This window comes from Danio aesculapii, chromosome 16, assembly GCF_903798145.1.
Source record: "Danio aesculapii chromosome 16, fDanAes4.1, whole genome shotgun sequence".
In the NCBI taxonomy this organism is placed as follows: Eukaryota; Metazoa; Chordata; class Actinopteri; order Cypriniformes; family Danionidae; genus Danio; species Danio aesculapii.
In genome coordinates this window covers 35,778,099-35,791,709 of record NC_079450.1, presented here as the reverse complement: position 1 = coordinate 35,791,709, position 13,611 = coordinate 35,778,099, and positions in this window count along the sequence as shown.

Here is a 13,611-nt window from a genome sequence, read left to right as displayed (position 1 = left end):
GAGCGATGCTCACGGAGAACATCAGAGAGCCAGGGTGCAGGAGGACTGGCCCGGGTTGGTCTGGATGTAAGAGGGCATAGTCTGTCTAGACATGATGTTAGCGTGGAGCAGAGTGTATCAGTGGCACTGTTCGTATCAAGTGCAGAGAGTTTGCAAGATGGAGAAAGAGAGTTAGAAACAATGGTGGATAGTCTATTGGGTGAGAGAGAGCGTAGGTTTCTGTGAAAGGCAATTAGAGTTGGACTGTGTGGCATCTCAGGAGTAATGTGGATGTTGAGAGAGAGAAGGAAATGATCCGATGTTTGTAGTGGAGTTACTAGTGTTTGATCAGCGAGGCAATGTCGAGTGTAAATAAGGTCTAGTTGATTACCTGATTTGTGAGTAGCAGAAGTAGGTGCTCTTTTGAGGTCAAAAGAGGCAAGCAGAGTCTGGAAGTCAGCAGCTTGAGGTCTTTCAATGTGGATGTTGAAGTCACCTAGTACCAACAAGGGAGTGTCATAATCAGAAAAAGATGAGAGAAGAACATCCAGTTCATCTAAGAAGTGACCTAATGTACCCGGTGGGCGGTAGATGACAACCACATTTATGCGGAAGGGGTGGATAATGGTGACCGCATGGAATTCAAAAGAGCTGATTTTTGGCAGGGACGGTCTCTGAGAATTTCCATTCTTTGGAAATCAGTAGTCCAGTCCCACCCCCTCTCCCTGTCTGACGAGGAGTGTGGGAAAGAGAGAAATTAGTAGAAAGAGCTGCATGTGTAGCAGTGTCCTCCGGTCTCAACCAGGTTTCAGTTAGAGCCATGAGACTAAAGTCAGAATGAGTGGCTATGGAGGTAATAAAATCTGCTTTGTTAACAGCAGATTGACAATTCCAGAGGCCCACAGAGAGAGAGAGTTATGAAATAGAGGATACATGAATTGATCGAAGGTTGTGAGGGTTGCGCCTGCAGCATACCTTCCGTGCTTTGCGAGTGTTAGTAACAACAGGAATTAGTAAACACATAATAAAGTGCAAGGAAAACAATAATGAGTGCAGAGATAACGTAAAACAATAAAGTAATAAAAAGTACTCAAGTGCTTTGTCGGTGTCTTTGCTCGGTGGAGTCGCGCAGGTAGAGTCGATGGTCTCATGCACGCACGCACGCATGCACGCACACACACACACACACACAAACACATTTTTGTGAATTGTGGGGACATAACATAGGTTACAATTGTTTTTATACTTTACAAACTGTTCTTTCGATTGCTCTAAAAAACAAGAAAACATGTATATTACTGTGTTAAATGAAAATCTGAAATATTTTATGGCTTATGGCTATGATTTAGTATTCAAAAATGTTTTATTTTGATTATGTTTTTAAATTAAATTGGTCTTACACTTCATATTTTAATAGTATATTTATTCATTCAGGTACTTTTACCATAAACCAACATCTCAACCATTTGGTAGAGGCTGATATTTTAGAAATTAGGGGATGTGTTGGGGAAAAAATGCATTGATTGTATTAACTAGCGACATTAGGAGTTAAGAAAAAAATTTTATTGCTTTTTTCTTGGTGTGACAGTTAAAGGGTTATTTGTAATACAATTTTGTCCTTTAATACAGCAGTAAGATATATGAACTGTGCCCTTAATTTGACCCACTCAAAGAAAACACTCTTTCTGAATGTATCAAACAAAACCAAAGACTGTAAAATATATGGACGTAGTATCCGTGACGTCACCCATAGGTTTCTGAAGAGCGCAAATGAAGCTACGAGTAGGCGCGGCCAACCATCGACATTTTGTTCGCGTGTCATCAGACCATAGACTGTAAAATAGCATCGCACCCACGGCGGGATACCAAACAAGGGCAAAGAGGCGGAGAGTAAGCGGAGCTACAGACACTTGCTGGCATTTTGCTTAGACCTGGCTAAGACAGACTTTACTTTGGGAGAAATGCTTAAAGAGCCCATATTATGGGTTTTTGAAAATGCTCTTCCATATAGTGTGTCACACAGCTCTAAGTGAAGTGAAATGTCCAGCTAAGGCTTAAACCTGTAAGTATACAGTGTTAAAAACTGTTGATTCATCTATAAAAGAGTCGACTCATAGTGCTTCAAATGAGTCGTCTTGATAACGAGTCATTAGGTGTTTCGTGATGACGCGGCTACGAAACACAAGTAGTTGCACGCGCAAGCCCGGGAGATTTGAAACCTGCGGCCCCGCCCACTAACAGAAAAAACACGCACACACACACACACACACACACACACACCGGTCGAATGAAGTCACGCTGTGCAGATGGATATTCTTGACAGTCTAATCAAAGATGAAACCTCAGCAATATAGCCTAGCCTTGAGCAGATCGAGTGCTTCTGGAAACTACATGCTTACAAAGAAGACTTCATCAGTTTGTTAAAGGAAGGATCAGTAAAGAGACTGCACAGCAAATTGTGAGGTGTTGAATTTCTGGTGTAAGCTCATGTAGTGTTTTAGTGTTAAAATCTAAGTGTACATATACTGTTTTTAACGCTGATGTGGGTTAAATTGTGACTTTAACAGTGTGCATTATTGGTGTTGCCTTTCCATACTCCTCATCGGTGTTAATTGCACATACGGGAACTTGAGGTGACTGAGTCAATACGGTCCCCATTTGACGATAAACTTTTCATTAATGGCTGCTCCTGCTGGACAGTTTCCTGCTGGAAACTTGACATAAAAGCAAACGAAAGACACGCGAGTCGGAATTTTTACATTTTAGAATTAAGAAGCCGGTTTAGCAACTTTAAAATCCGGGACTGTAAGACTATACCCGTGAATCATTACAGCATTTTCCTCATTAATAGCACAAACTGCAGTTTTTTTATTTGTAATGTTATATATACACGCCTGGGCTACTTGTTAATTACACAAATTGTCCTCATTTTAAATGATTTTTGGCGCGGGATTCTACACCACTTCAGTGTATATTTTACATACAGGACCCCCTCGTGAGTCATCAACACGGAGCGGAGCGGTAATGGCAGCAGCAAGTTTTCCGCTCATTTAATGCCAAAACAAGTGAGTTGTTTTGTACGTTTTATCGAAATTATAACGTAGTAATTTTATTTGAACAAAGAGAGTATTGCAGAGTAGTGTAATGTTACGCTTTCTGCCTTTAACGTTACTGCGAATGCCTCATAAAATGTCACTCATAAATTTAGTTTTAGACAGCTTTCCTATCTTTACACATGCTTAAAATCAAAATTTTTACCGTCTGTTTATTCGTTTGTGCGTAAATGGTATGGGTATGTTGTTGAAACTTATTTTAAATGTGATTGAATCAACTAATGCAATCCAATTTATTATTGAACGTCGCAAATTATGTGCTATTGAGCATTTTACACATGGTACACGATATCTGTAAGTGATTCTGGTCGGGCATGTGGAGAATGAATTCGTATCCTTACATGTATACCGTTAACAGCATTCCTTTTACGTTTGCCGTCAGCTAGTGTGTATAATTTTAAGGCGGGTTAATGTACCCTGATTTAGTGTTCCTTTTTTCAAACGGAAACTCGACGCCTTGCGTGACACGCTGGAAAAATAACGAACTATGCATGAAGCAAGTAGAATGAAAAGTAAGTTTTTCCTTTCCATTTTTGTTAGAAAACAAAATCATTAGCTTAACTTTAAGTTATACCGTTTTACATTAAGGATAGCAATTTAGTGTATGACGTCTGCTGCTGTAGTAAATGTTTTATTAATACTGCAAATGTTACTGATAATATATTCTAATATTAGTTTTATCATCTTTCTCCTGGAAAAGTCTAATGTAACTATTTACTAATATTATTTTTCATCGACGTTTGAAGGAAAAATGTACTAACCAGTCAATGTTTTTATTATATTTCGAGTTAAAATCCTGCACTAAGACCGGTTTTGTGCAAAGATTTGAATCTAATGTTTTTTGTGACTTGTCCAACTATTGCAAGAATCCACAGAATGTTAAACTCTCCATAATGTGCAAAGTTGGATTTCTACTTTTACATGTCGTAAAAGAAATGTGGTAAACCAGACTTAGAATTTTGAAGAACATTGATATTTATTTATGTAAATGTTTTTCTTTTTTTGTTTGTTAGTGTTTATTACCAAACTCTATTATAATCATATCTTTTATTTCTAACCAGATGATCAACAGAATGCTGTTTAAAGTACAGTATCAAGCTCGTAAGAGATACATGAAGCTTCCAGTATTGGCATATGATGCCCTTATACGGGAAGGTAAGTTTTCATACAATTTTTTTTGATACCTGGCATTTTTTTTTTTTTTTTTTTGGCTAATGTCTCTATATATTAGTTTAGCCTAAAACACGTTTAGAAACAGATATCATGAAACAACTGATGGAAAATTGTAATTTATTTAAATATTTGTTTTTCTATTAACCTAATTATATTATTTATTTTATGCCATTTTGTGTAGTCAAGGAGAAATTTGGTATATCTCCAGATCATACCATTTATTTGGCAGACGAGACCAGAACTGAAGTGGATGAAGATGTTTTTGCTGATATTATGGAACAAAAGCCTGACACACTTTGGACAATTGTTGATTCTATGGCTACAGAAGGTTTGCAAGGCTGCAAATGCAAATATGTGTGTTTTAAATAGTTATGTATTTGTAACATTTCATTTTCTTGTTAGATTCTACTGCCCCACCAACCTCTCAATTTTCAAGTGAAATGAAAACGGTGTCACCAACAGACAGCTGTGTTTCTGTTCTCTCAACAAAAAGACCTCGAACTGACAACCAATTTACTGAGGCCAAGGAGGTAGATTACATGATTAAAACCTGTATAAATGTTGCTTTATGAAATGATTTGATCAATTTATCTTTGTTTTTAAGCTTGTAAAAGATGTATTGGGGAAAAAAAGTGCAGGGGAGAAGATTTTTCAGGAGTACAGAGCAACTGGGAAAATCACAGATTCTACAAGGCGAATTCTTGTGAATGCTGTAGTTGGAGACATGATTGAAAAACATGGGTAAAGTATATAAATATGAGCTGTTTTTACAATGCATTGTCATCCCAATTAAAGGGATAGTTCACCCAAAACTGAAAATTTTGTCATCATTTACTCACCATTTACTTGTTTTTTTCTTTCTGCTGAACACAAAAGATGATATTTGAATAATGTTGTAAACATGTAACCATTTTCCCACTGATGGGTTGCAGCTAGAAGGGCATCCGCTGCGTAAAACATAAGCTGGATAATTTGGTGGTTCATTCCGCTGTGGCGACCCCAGATTAATAAAGGGACTAAGCCGAAAAGAAAATGAATGAATGAACATGTAACCATTGAGTGTGCTAAGGAAATCAATGGTTACAGAGTTCTAAAAGAATTTATTAAAACCACTAATTTGTGTTCACTAGAAAAAATAAACTCAATGGTTTCAAAGAACTTAAGGATGAGTAAATAGAGGAAATCTAAATTTTGGGGGACCCATCCCTTTTTAACAGACTTGAACATTCAAATCAAAATCTTTGAACTGTCTAGAAACTTGAGTCCAATTTTGCATATTAAAGGGACATTTAAACTAAAACTGAAAATTTACTCGCTATTTGCTCACCCTTAAATAGTTTCAGACCCTTATGGCTTTCTTTATTCAGTTGAACACAAAATAAGATATTTTGAAGAAAGCTGAAAACTTGTAACCATTGACTTTGTTAGTAGCAAATGCAAATAATATGGAAGTGAATGGTTACAGGTTTTCAACTTTCTTCAAATTATCTTTTTGTGTTCATAAAAAAAGTCTAGCAGGTTCGATAGAAGTAAAGTCTGGGTAAATGATTGTTAATATGTGGGTTATAAATGAAAATCGGTTGTACAAAGTGTGTTACCTTGTGCAGCAAAACTGTTGCATCACTTCACTACCTCATCATGGGATAGTAAAGTGTGCATATGTGCATTTCAGAATCTTTGTGATGGTAATTTACCTAAATACTTCTCACTCAGTGTCCTATTAATACTTTGTTTTTGGAAATGGTACTCTGCTTACATACTGTTTACATACGGTAGTATGTGTACTATGTGAGTTTGTACACAGCATAAGTCTGTATTGCTTGTTAAAGATTAAACTGTGCAGAAGCAGCACCCATGTTCTAGTTATTTGTTTTAATAAAGTACACGGTTTACTACATATTACACACTAAATTTTATTTATCTTCTTAGGAACATTCCACCAAAAGAAATACGAATTAAATATGCTGTTGGAATAGTGACTCTGTTCCCCTCCCTCAAAGATCCCTACTCCAAAAGAGGCTATGTGAGTTGTTGTTTATTTTCCCTAAAAAAATAAATAGTGTCTTTTTAATTTAACTAAAACATCTTGTTTTTTTATTGCAGGAACATTTTTATGATCCTTAAGGTAACTCTGGATACATAGCCTGAAGACTGAAAACGGTTCAGCGCAACAGTCAAGTCAGTAGGACCAGCATTCCACAAGGCATCTCTGAGAGGAGGGGCCCTATCACTGAAAGAGCGTTTTTGACAACGGAGATACAGCTAGAGGGAGATAGCTGCCAGGAAGCCATTTCATTTCTAAAACACTGTTCTGATCTGGAGCAAGTGGCTGCAAAGATGAAATCTACTTTCCAGTATCGCCAGGAACTGATCCGCAATCCTCAAAAGTCGCCATCTGTTTTCAATATATTCCCTAGGTTTCTTGACACAAAAGGCCTGGTATGTGCTGCACCAACTGATGGTGGTTTAAAATGGATTTTAATCTGCTGATGTGACATGAAATTTCTGTTTTAATCTATATAAAACATTAGGTGCTTCAAGACTTTGAGTTGCTGTTTGGAGTAGAGACTTCAGCAAAGCTTCTGGAGAAGTGGGGATCTTCTCTTAAACACAAAGTTTTTTTCAATGTGACAAATGTTTGTCTAAAAAATGACATTAATGATAAACTAAAGTTTTCAGGTATGAAATGCATATTCTGTGAAGTGATTTAATGTTGCCTGTGCTGTGTATTTTAAAGAAAATAAATTCTGTTTTGTAACTTTCTCCATGATTGTTTAATTTATGCGCTAAACACTTATTTTAATAAGGCTTTAACAGAAGAATTTATTTACATTTTGTTATTATTCCAGGGTGTTAAAATTTTTAAATATACACTTATCTTTATGAGTTTCATGTGTGGAAAATTTTAATTTTTACTCATGTTAGTTCAAAGAAAAATAGAATTTATGCTGAATATGACCTGGCTATGGTGATGGAGTATTTACTATACACTATATCTAGTTTATAGTTTTTACACTCTTAGTGTAAGGCAAGGCAAGGCAAGGCAAGTTTATTTATATAGCACATTTCATACGCAGTGGCAATTCAAAGTGCTTTACATAAACAGGAATAAAAGAAACAAGTATAAGAGAAATAAAAACAAATAATAGAAATGGTAAAAATTAAAATAAAATAAAATAAAATAAAAGCTGATAAAATGTTATAAAAGAATTAAAAAGAAGAGAAAAACATAGTAGTTCGATCTGTCGGACGTAGCACAGTGCTCATTCAGTAAAGGCACAGCTAAACAGATGTGTTTTCAGTCTTGATTTGAACGTGCCTAATGTTGCAGCACATCTGATCATTTCTGGAAGCTGATTCCAGCAGCGAGGGGCGTAGTAGCTAAAAGCCGATTTACCCTGCTTTGACTGAACTCTTGGAGTTTCTAGTTTATTTGATCCTAAAGATCTGAGTAATATATTAGGATTGTATTCAGTGAGCATATCTGTAATGTATTGAGGTCCTAGGCCATTTAGTGATTTATAGACCAGTAATAATACTTTAAAATCTATTCTGAATGTAACTGGGAGCCAGTGTAAAGACCTGAGGATAGGTGTGATGTGCTCTGATTTCCTGGTTCTGGTCAGAATTCTGGCCGCAGCGTTCTGGATGAGCTGCAACTGTCTGACTGTCTTTTTGGGAAGGCCAGTGAGGAGGCCATTACAGTAATCCACCCTGCTGCTGATAAAAGCATGAACAAGTTTCTCTAAGTCTTCACTGGAAACAAAGCATCTAATTCTTGCAATGTTTTTGAGATGATAGTATGCTGATTTACTGACTGCTTTGATATCACTATTGAAACTCAGATCTGACTCCAGAGTCACACCAAGATTCTTGACCTTATTTTTTGTTGTTTGACCCTTAGAGCCAAGGTACGCATTCACCTTGAGAACCTCATCTCTGTTCCCAAACGCAATCACTTCAGTTTTCTCTTTGTTTAACTGAAGAAAGTTTTGGCACATCCAATTGGTAATTTCATCAATGCATTGGCAGAGGGTGTCAATGGGGCTGTAGTCATTAGGCAGTAAGGCTAGGTAGATCTGAGTGTCATCAGCATAGCTGTGGTAGGAGATTTGTTTTTTTCTCATTATTTGGCTCAGAGGAAGCATATAAAGGTTGAACAGGAGTGGTGCCAGAATCGAGCCTTGTGGGACTCCGCATGTCATGGGTGTCCACCTCGACCTATGGTCACCTATACTGACATAGTAACCTCTCCCTTCAAGGTAAGATCTAAACCATTTGAGGACCGTCCCAGACAGCCCAACCCAGTTTTCCAGTCTATCCAGAAGTATGCTGTGATCGACAGTGTCAAATGCGGCACTGAGATCGAGCAGTACCAGCACTGTTACTGGGGGGGGGTTGGGGGGGGGGTTGTGAGTTTCTCTATCGTTGCAAAGAGTTTACGAGCATTGTTTACGTTGCTGTTTATAAGGCTTGAAAAGAAAGTCTGCCTAGCAGTTTTTAGTTCCATATTAAAAGCACGAAGACTGTCTTTATAGATATTATAATGGACTACTAGTTTGGTCTTTCTCCACATACGCTCAGCTTTCTGCACTGTCTTTTCGTCATTTGTATTCTTGGGGACCTAGTCCAAGATCCCCTTTGCCTGCTAGTTATCTTCTTGGCTTTAACAGGAGCAATGTCGTCTATGACATTCTTAACTTTAGAGTTAAACAAATCAAGGAGAGAATCAACAGAGTCTGCAGATATACTTGGTGCTAGCGATATGGCCTTCATAAACTGCTCATTGGTGTTCTCATTTATGCATCTCTTTCTAACAGAGACAGATCTGTCTTTAATAGCTGGAGTGATCAATATGTCAAAGAAAATACAGAAATGATCAGACAGTGCAACATCCTTAACAACAGTTGATAAAATGTGTAAACCCTTAGTTATAAGTAGATCAAGAGTGTGTCCACGATTGTGTGTGGGTCCTTGAACATGCTGAGTCAGATCAAAAGTGTTGAAAACAGTCATCAGTTCTTTTACAGCATTGACTTCTGGATTATCAATGTGAATATTAAAATCCCCAGCAATGGTAAAATAGTCAAATTCAGAGGTTACTAATGATAACAGCTCTGTAAAATCATCAATAAAAGCTGGAGAATATTTTGGAGGTCTGTAGATAATGATCAGTAAGATACGTGGAGCACCTTTTAGTGCTATACTCAGATATTCAAAAGACAAAAAGTCACCAAATGACACTTGTTTACACTCATAGACATCTTTAAACAGGGCAGCGATGCCTCCGCCTCTACTATTGGCTCTGCAAACACTCAAAAAGTCAAAGTTTAAAGGAGCTGTTTCATTCAGAACTTCTGCGCTACAGCTGTCATCTAGCCAAGTTTCATTTAAAAGCATGAAATCAAGGCAATTTGTGTTGATAAAATCATTGACTAAAAGTGACTTATTGTTGAGTGATCGGATGTTTAAAAGTGCTAACTTAACAGCTTTAGCTGTTTTTGCTACAGTAATCTCAGATTTATATTTAATAGACACAAGATTTGAGTGATTTGCTATACGGCCTGAAAAAGTCTTCGGTTTTCTGTCACGTAATACAACACATATATGTGTAGAGAAAGCTACAGGCACACTGGGTTCCTGCTTGTTCTGTAAACATCTGATAAAGACACTGTTATCTAAGCAGGCACCCGAGACACATCATGGAGAGCAGTTTTGTTCACCAGCTGAAGATGGTGCGTTGTTGTTTGGGCCCTGGCGGTGGGGCAAATGTCGGAGGGCTCTTCCAAGTGGGCTCAGAGGTGGTTGTGGAGCAGGCCGCTTTTTAGTTGGTAACTGGGGGCTTGCGGCAATAGAGTGTGAAAGTTTAGTTCCAGCATGCACCAGTTCCTCCATCTTTTTTGAGAAACCCAAGAGAGGCGAGCAAGATGATAATGAGAACGTGTCTGGTGACAGAGGCTGTGGCTCTGGAGATTCTGGGTGCTGAAATATGTTTTCCTGGGTGTTTTCCTGAGGATCATTTTTTAGTGACGAGACATGATGCTGTTCTGATGCGTCACAGTCTGTCTGTGTTGAGCAGAGGGCCAGCGATAGTGTCTCTATCAACAGTGGGTGTTTTGGCTGCGTAGCGTTATCACTGTCCTTGGGTGATGCATCAGCCCCAAGTCCACTCGGGAGCTGATTTGAGGTCCTGTGGTCATCCGGACAGATGCTAGGTGTGTATGTGCCATTTGGATTGAGGTCAGTGGCACACACAGCTGATGGATGATGGAGGGAGAAAAAGATATTGTCCTTTAGCACCTTTGCACCAAGTTTGTTTGGGTGAAGGCCGTCTGATGTCAACAGTTGTCTTTGGTTCCAGAAGAGATTGAAGTTGTCAATAAAATTCAGTCCTTTCCTGTTACATGCTTTCTGCAGCCATACATTTAGACTAAGAAGCCGTGAAAACATATTTGTCCCTCTTGCAGGGAGTGGTCCACTGATGAACGGCTGAATTTTCACTCTTTCAACTGTTTCCATGAGCTCACAGAAATCTCTCTTGAGCAGTTCTGACTGTTCCTTCCGAATATCATTCTTCCCCACATGGATGATAATCCGTTTTGCAGTCTTGTGCTTTTCCAGAATTTCCTTAAGTTCTTTGTTTACATCAGAAACTGTTGCATGAGGGAAGCAGTATGTCATTGTAGATTTGCTCCTAAAATTCCTGATTATTGAATCTCTTACAACTAGTGTTCTTATCTCAGGTGCGATCGGAGCAGAATGCCGCTGTCTAGTTGGCCTTGAGCCTCTGTTCCATGCAGAGTTAGCTGCTGAGTCATGGGATCTCTGTCTGACTGCATTTGGGGATTCTTCACCCATATTACTCAATACTTCATATCTGTTCTCAAGCTGTATTTGAGTCCGAGCTGTATTTGGGGTAGAGGACGCTAATGCGGCAGCATATGATCTGACCCCACGAGTACCCTTTGGTCTCGCACCTTGTTTATGCCAATGCTCATTTTCAACAGTTTTATTCTGTTTTTCTGTGCTTGAAATAGTGGTAGGAATAGATTTATGGGACTCACCGGCTATTTGCTGTGAGCGTCCACAATGATGCTGCAGTTCTGGTTGGATCGTAAGTAACTTTGTTTCAAGAACTGCAATCTTTTGTAGAAGTTTGTGGCAGTTTGTACAGCAGTGAGAATCTGAATTAATCCGATCCAGAGGCATTTTCACAGCCGTGTTTTCCCGTCTCAGGAATGTGAGCAGCTGATAGCTGGTAGCGGGAGGATTGTTTAGACGATAATTCCCCTCTTGTTAGTAAAGCTATATTCCAGAAAGTTTGTAGAATCGATGCTGATCTTCAAGCTGTGTCGTTTGAGCACTGTGCTTATAGGCTCAAGTTAAAATTAGGGTTTAAGATATAAAAGCAAGTGAGCAGAGAGCGGAGCAGTAGGCAAAGACGTCCGAACAGTAGCGAAGCAGGAAGCAGAAAACTTATAAAATTATTTACTCAGCTTAAGTGTATATATTCAACACTTTTCAAAGAGTAACTTATACACTGGGCTGGTGGGACTCGTATATACACCAGAAGAGAGTGTAATTTAACACTTGAGGAGTTATATGTACACTGGACAATTTGCCCTGCAGGTGTTAAAAATGTTTAATGTGGTGTGCATTTTTACACTCTAAGTGTAAAATATTTTACACTGCAGAGGTGTACATATTTAACACTTTTCAAAGTGTAATCTTGACACTTGGCTGGTGGGTCATATAGACACCAGAAAAGTGTTAAATTCAACACCTGTGGTGTAAAATGTACACTGGCAAATTTGCTGTGTGTCAGAACATGGATCAGTGCATCATGAATCAGTTTCTTCCCCCATTTCACAAGTGTAAGTACGTGCGATTAAAATTATTGCCTTGTTTACTCTAGTTTGCAAATTATGTATTTAGTTGTGTTTTGTTACTTGTAACCGCGTGTACTGTATCAGGTTAACTCTTTATTTTCTCATATCGCGTGTAAAACCACGTTGAAAACGCGACGCGTGCCGCTTTGTTTACGGATCGCCAGCTATTCCTACACACATGCAACGGTCAAGTTTCAAAATAGTTCAGCTCAGGTTCCAGGTGGGGTGTCTAAATTGCACCCAGCAAGCTGAACTGGCGCTCTAGGCGTGTGTGTTGTGGTCTCTGGGGAGGAGTGTAATGTGTGTGCGCGTAGCACTAGAGCAAGCTGAACTGCTGCTCTAGGCAAAGGATGATCACGCCGCCCTCATTATCCGCCCTTATTATTCGCGGATATAACTAAGGACACGGGTGGTGAGGGAGGTGTCGCCGACGCCGCTATGGACGCGCCGGCCCTGTGTGCGTGTGTGTGTGTGTGTGTGTGTGTGAAAAGAGCAGGTACACTGTGATGGGCTAGGAGATCTCCTCGCCAGTTCTTGGACTTTTTGCTTGATAAAATAGTTAGTCGTCTGTATTTTCTAGTCCATCGTCTGTATTTACATTCACCCACTGGCAGCCAAAATCCACTATGAAGCGTGTGTGCACTGAGACTACTTTTATATTGTTGATTAGCAGCTGGCCATTTCACTCTGTCTCGTGCTGAAGCCTGTCAGTGTCGTCGACTTGTTTGGGAACAAATGAATCGCTGAACGATTCATATGGGAGTCGCTGGGATAATTAGGTAAAAATAAATGCAGGTTATAAGACCATGAAAGTGTTGTTTGACCTTGCATGCATATTAGACTGTTGTTGGAGACCCTTACAACCTAAATATGACCCTATTTCATGTATAATATGGGCTATTTAATACTTTATTACCTGCGACTCGTTTGTGTTCTGACCACATGTGCTTGGTTGTACACTATATCAATAAAGTGTTTAGACTTTTAAAACACTGCTGTAATACACAGAGCCACTAAACATTGTTTTTATGACGTTTTTCAACAAGAGGAACACGTGAAATACGCCCAAACACTTCAAATATAGTCTGTGTTAGTAAATGCAAGACTATTGATGAAATCCAGGCATAACACTGTATGACAATGCTTCAGATGACTGTTCAAGAGCCTACAGCTAATCAATCTGTCAGATTCTGGAGTGCATTACAGCTCTAAAGAACATTATAAATAATAAATGATCTCAAATAAAACAAATACATTTATAGAGATGGTATATAAGTATATAATTTCACTCACCAGGGAAACGGAGGCCACGTGAATGGTTTGTGAGCACAATTAAGTGCACACAGCATGTCATATTATCTGATAATTGTAGGAAATAATCCCAAAAGGCAATTGACTGTGTTAAGAAACATTAACCAACACAAACACAAAAATGTGATGTATATGCAGAGTTCATC